We start from the raw sequence: 6,207 nt of genomic DNA, 5'->3' as shown, positions 1-6,207 counted from the left end.
GATGGCTGGGTCAAATGGTATTTCTAGTTCTAGATCCCTGAGGAATCACCACACTGACTCAATGGTTGAACTAGTTTACAGTCGGAACTGGGTGGGGTTTTTAAGGGTAATGCGAATGAGGGTGTGGTGTTTTGCGACTGAGGGTGTGGAAGTATCTTAAATAGCGGGGTTAACTATGGATGGGGGATAAGGAAAAGTTGCATGTTTTAAGGTGGGAGGTCAGAGGAGTAGAAGAAAGAAGCCTCGGAGGGGTCTGGGTTGATGCATTGGGTACTATGGGGAATGTGGAAGTGGAGAGTAGTATGGAGTTTTGAAAGGATGGCTCTGCCTAGGAGCGGAGTTGGGCATGAGGGCAGGACTAAGAAAGAGTGAGTGAAGAAAAAGGGTTTGGAGACTTGTCCGTTAATTCCTACAACAGAGACATGAGAGGACTGGGTGGGTCCTGAAAAATTAGGTAAAGCAGAGTAGGTGGCCTTGATATTAATTAAAAAACATACTGGCCTACCTGTCACTATCAGGGTTACCATTGGCTTGAATGAAGCAATGGCAGTTGCTGGGGCGTCCGTTCCAGGGCACCATCAGTCTTCGGCGGCAAGGTCAGAGAGATCCAAGTAGGAGGTTTTGGTTAGCTCAGGCAGGGATGGGGGCGGTCCTTGCAGGGGCCTCTCATGGTCCGACTTCCAGTGGGGTCCTCCACAGAAGGGGCACAGGCTGGTGGGCTTACCTGGGTTTGGGCATTGTCTGGACCAGTGGCCTTCATTGCTGCACTTGAAACAGGCACCAGGTGGAGGTGGATTGCTAGGAGGCTTCTTTGTGGAGCTGCAGCCTCTTGGGCCTGCAGGGCCTCTGATGGTGGAGGCAAGCATTTGAAACTCTGCCTGTTTTTGCCTTTTACTTTCCTCATCACAATTGTTAAAGACTTTGAAGGCTAAATTAAGAAGGTCTCGTGGTCGGGTTTGAGGGCCGTCGTCAAGCTTCTGAAGCTTGCACCAAATATCAGGGGTAGATGGAAAGATGAACCGAAGGTTTAAAACAGTGGTTCTTTCTGGGCCGGCTGGGTCTAGGTTGGTATACTTTCTCATGGCTTCAGTTACATGAGAGAGAAAAAGGGCTGGGTTTTCATCAGGACCCTGGGTAATTTCGGAAAGTTTTTCATAGTTTACTCTTTTATGGGCACCTTTTTTGAGTCCTGCAAGGAGACACACAATCCTGTGGTCTTGATGGTGGCGTCTAGAGGCCCTGTCTTGATAATCCTAGTAGGGGTCCTGGTTGGGGACTGCCTCTGCGCTAGTAGGCTGGGCAGGAGCTTGGGGATGAAATGTATCAGCATGCTCCTGAACTAGGGTCCAGATACGGTTTTGGTCTTCTGAGGTGAGGGTGGAAGAGAGGATAATGTAGAGGTCATGCGAGGTTAGTTCATAAGACTGGGTAAGGTACTGAAACTCCTTAATATAAGAAGTAGAGTCTTCTGGAAATGAACTGCATCTTTTGTTAATTTGAGAGAGATCAGTGAGGGAGAAGGGAACATGAACTCTAACAATACCTTCAGTTCCTGCTACTTCCTGAATGGAGCACTCTAGCACCGGCACTGAAGTAAGGGTAGGACATGAGCCAATGATGGCTCCTGAGAGAGTATGGGCGGGAGGGAAAGAAGCAGCTGGAAGTGGTTCCTGCTGAGGGTTTGAAGGGGGAAGAGGGGTTGAGTTGATAGGCAGTGGAGGATAGATAGGGATGTAAGGTGGCGTGATGGGTTTACAGGCTTCAGGAGAGGGTGGTCAGGGAGGAGAATGGGTACAGGCAATACTAGAATTGTCTTGAGGAGGGGACAGTGTCGGAAAAGGGGTGGGTAGTTTGGGAGGTGATGCAAGCTGGGAAGATGGCAGGTGGGAAGATGCTGGCCGAGAAGACGGGCTGGGAAGATGGTGGGGAAGATGGCGGCTGGGAAGACGGCAGCTGGGAAGACAATGAGGAATATTGGGAGGTTAAAGAAGATGGTTGAGAGGGAGAGGTAGGGGCTGGGAGTGGTGGACAGCAGTCAGCTGAATTGAACAAGGAAAAAGAGGTAGGGTAGGGAGGAGAAAGGCGATCAGGGCGGTGAGAATGGAGGAGAAGTATTTGAACAGGTAAGCCAGAATTGCAGAGGTCAGGTTGTGATCTGAGTGCAAAGCGGCCTGGACATAAGGAATTTCTGCCCATTTTTCCAGTAGTCAGCAATAATTGCTTAAGTCAGTTAAAATTGTAAAGTCAAATGTTCTATTTGCGGCATTTGGACCCGTTATCTAATTCGTACTGCAGTCAGGCCGTATTGCAAAAAAAGATAAGGCGCTTAGGGTGGATATCTTGCCTGAGGCCTAAGGTTTACAGGTTTTTTATGGGGCAGCCTAGACGGCTGTTTTTTGGAATGGAGGACCGGGACTTTCCCATAAGGGAGGGTCAGCTTGGGAGAACAGGGAAAGAGGAGACCGTCCTGGACGGCTGGAGGGAGACGATAAAAGGAGCAATCGTCACCGCTGCTTTTCTTGTTCCCGGAATGGGATCAAATGGCTTAGAGGCGTCCCCCTAAGACCAGATGATCAGCGAGTGCCTGGCACATACCAGAGCCTTCTTGGACTAACTTTGGATTTTTGGACCAGAGAAACCAAGAGAGGCTGTGTGGATTTTCCCTTGTTAACCGGGCTCCTGGGAAACTTACCAGTCGGCGAGACCAGTGACCGATGTGCATGAACAGAGAGGTGACTGGAGGCTGAGGAGCTTCCTTTGTCTGGCAGTTGTGGCCTGTGGAGGGTTAGATCCACAGGGTATGCAGACCTGAGCCACTCCCAGGTTTTGGTACCAGATGTAAGGTTCTTGTATTGGTTCAAACCCCAAAAGCATGCCAACAGACAACACGATGTGGTGTGGAGCAATATGTTGTTTTAATGAGTGCCTGGGTGCAGGCAGGCTGAGGTCTAAAATGGCATCAGCCCTAAGTGAGGATAGGACAAAGGTTTTATAGTCTCCTGTAAACAGGAAGTGTCCTAGTCTGACGTAACTTCTGCGTTGTACCTGGATGGCCTCTTTCTTGAACTTCAGGGGTACCTGTCTTCCAGCTGGCTCTCTTCCTGCTTCTGCTCTCTTGCTGATGCACGCTGCTGGTGCCAAATGGCCTTGTGTCTTGGGACTGGGCCTAAGAAGGGAGGAGTTACTCATCTCCTTAAGCTTTCAGGCCTGGGGTAGAATCTTACACATGCACACATATACATGTATGTGTCTATATATATATATACATATATATATAGACACATACATGTATATAAGCTCACAGTGTTAACCAATGCCTCATAATAAATCATACATGTAACATAATAAATCATATGTAGGCTGATCTGCCTTCTGCAAGTTGGAGACCCAGGGAAGCCACTGGTGTAGTTCTAATTCAAGCCCAAAGGCCTGAGAAGCAGGAAAGCCAATTATGCAAGTCCCAATTCTAGTCCCAAGGCCCAAGAACCAGGAGAAGATAGATCTTCCAACTCAAAGGGGGATCATAAATTTGCCCTTCCTCCACCTTTTTGTTATATTTGGTCCCTCAATTAATTAGATGATGCTGTTCCATACCGGTGAAAGTATTTTCTTTACTCTGCTTGCTGATTTAAACACTAATCTCTTCTGGAAATACCCTCACAGACACACTCAGAAATAATGTTTCACCAGCTATCTGGGCATTTCTTAGCCAAGTCAAATTGATACATAAAATTGATGATCACAACACGTTTGTATCCCTTAATGACTAATTCTATAGTTGCTAACCTCTGAAATTCACTTAATAAATACTTATAAATGAATGGATAAATAAATAAATAGGTAAAGGAAACAATAACTTAGACATTCAAGAATCTTTTGTCTAACCATACTTTTTATATTTAGTCTTGAACATTTAGAATCCATCATTATATATGACAACAACTTTTTTCAATAAAGAAAAACTTTATTGAAAGTTACTGTGAACGCTGAAAATTTGAGACTGTCTCAGTTAATTTAGAAAGTTTACTTTGCCAAGGTTGAGGGCACAGGCCCATGACACAGCCTCAGGATGTCCTGATGACATGTGCCCAAGGTGGTCAGAGCACAGTTTGGTTATACATTTTAGGGAGACATGAGACATCAATCAATATATGTAAGATGTACGTTGGTTCTGTCCGGAAAGGGGGGCCAACTCAAGCAGCGAGGAGGCTTCTGGTCACACGTAGGTGAGAGACAAACAGTTGCATTCTTTGGAGTTTCTGATTAGCTTTTCCAGAGGAGACAGTCGTGCATTTATCTCAGTGAGCAGAGGGATGACTTTGAATAGACTGGGAGACAGGTTTGCCACAAGCAGTTCCCAGCTTGACTTTTTCCTTTCGCTTAGTGATTTGGGGTCTCCAAGGTTTATTTTCCTTTCACATTACCATATGAAAATAAAGTGAATCCCCATTGGCATTTTTTTTTCACTCATATATTCAACTATATTTGAGGGCCTACTAAGGGCTACTATTGATTGAGTCTGAAAAAATTCACAGGATCAGAGATCACACTTCTCTTGGAATAGAATAAATGGTTTCTTTATACTTTGTATTACTTTAAATTAATATTTGGGAACTACTTTGGGAGATTGTCTATATTTTCCAAATTCTTTTGTTAAAAGACTGCTTTCAGAAAGACAGGCAATTCCAAGGTAGGAAGCCAATGGCAGATATCCCACAGTCCATTATCAAAGAAGCTTGACCAAATAATTAGTTCCAGTCCCTACCATGGAAACTTCAGGCTAGTTGATTTCAGTCTTGTTAGTAACAACAGGGTCATGCATTTCCTGGTAATTAAACTTGTGGAAGCTCATTTGCTGTCAGTGTTATGGTCATTTTCTTCACATTTATTTGTTTTGTTTCTCCTGAGGTTATTTCTCTTGCCATGATTGCCACCACCTTTCACGACTATGTGGTTCTTCAAAAATTAAACATTGATAAATGTTTTAAGGACAAAGAAGAAAGTTGTTTAGAGTTGACATGAAATTTTCTCTCGTTTCTTTAAAGCTTGTTTGCCAGGGGATGAAAAGCTACAATTACTTTAACGTGATCATGGGTTTTCTTTCAATTCTGAATGCACAGTTACTCTTGGCTTCAGCAATGTGTTCGAAAAGGGAGACACAAAAGGTAATCAACTTGATGTCTTTGTCAGACAAAAGGAGAATGATTCAGGAAGGATCAGAGGGTAGAGGGAATGGCTGCAGAAAAATTCCCCTCTGCAGAGCCCAAGCTGTAGTTTAACTATTTCAGATTTTCTTTCTAGTCCTTGTAATTTAAGAGTTGTTCCATTTTCAAATGATTAGTCAGATCTGTTTGTCTGAATATTAGATTTTCAACATCTTGGTCACAAATGTAATAGTATTTGATTGGGTTCTAATCATGCAATTAATTCCCGGGAGTAGAGTCTGAAAAGCAATACTAATTATGGGGATTCCCTAGAAGTGGGAACCAGTGTTGTGATCTCAGGCAACATTTTAGCTTTGAGAAGGCTTGAGTCTCTTAATCTTTCTTTGAAACTTCAGAGATATTAAACTCTAAAAAAATCCATCGGATTATTTGAGAAGAAAGAACATAATATAAAACACCATAACAAAACAACATAACATAATGTAAACAGATTGTGGAGAATCAGAGTGATATAAATGAAATGGGTTCCAGCATTGAAGCCAGGTTGGAGCAAGGCTTGAATACACACTGCTGCTTACTAACTCTGTAGCTTTACACAGCCTCCAAACTTCACTGAGCAAAACGTCTCTCCTTAGTAAGTTGACTTAATTTTTTAAATATTTTATTTATTTATTTGAGATGGAGTCTTGCTCTGCCACCCAGGCTGGAGTGCAGTGGCGTGATCTCGGCTTACTGCAAACTCTGCCTCCCAAGTTCAGGCAATTGTCCTGCCTCAGCCTCCCAAGTAGCTGGGACTCCAGGTGTGCGCCACCATGCCCTGCTAATTTTGGTATTTTTAGTAGAGATGGGGTTTCACTATGTTGACCAGGCTGGTCTTGAACTCCTGACCTCAGGTGTTCCACCAGCCTTGGCCTCCCAAAGTGCTGGGATTATAGGCATGAGCCACTCTGCCTGTCCAATATTTTTTATTTTGAAGAGTTGCGAGCATTAGAAAAAATAAAGTCAACTGTGTAGCATAGCATGTAGTAAATTGCAGTCAATA

At 44.1% G+C, this 6,207-nt stretch overlaps 1 pseudogene; it reads right to left on the bottom strand.

The window, feature by feature from the left end:
• Positions 1–524: 524 nt before the first annotated feature.
• LOC131382686 (transcription factor NF-E4-like) lies at positions 525–3,166 on the bottom strand (annotated as a pseudogene).
• Positions 3,167–6,207: the final 3,041 nt, after the last annotated feature.

The sequence above is a fragment of the Hylobates moloch genome, unplaced genomic scaffold (assembly GCF_009828535.3).
Source record: "Hylobates moloch isolate HMO894 unplaced genomic scaffold, HMol_V3 SCAFFOLD_1156, whole genome shotgun sequence".
NCBI lineage: Eukaryota > Metazoa > Chordata > Mammalia > Primates > Hylobatidae > Hylobates > Hylobates moloch.
Note: the sequence above shows the minus strand (reverse complement) of the source record. Positions and strands in the feature narration are given on the sequence as shown.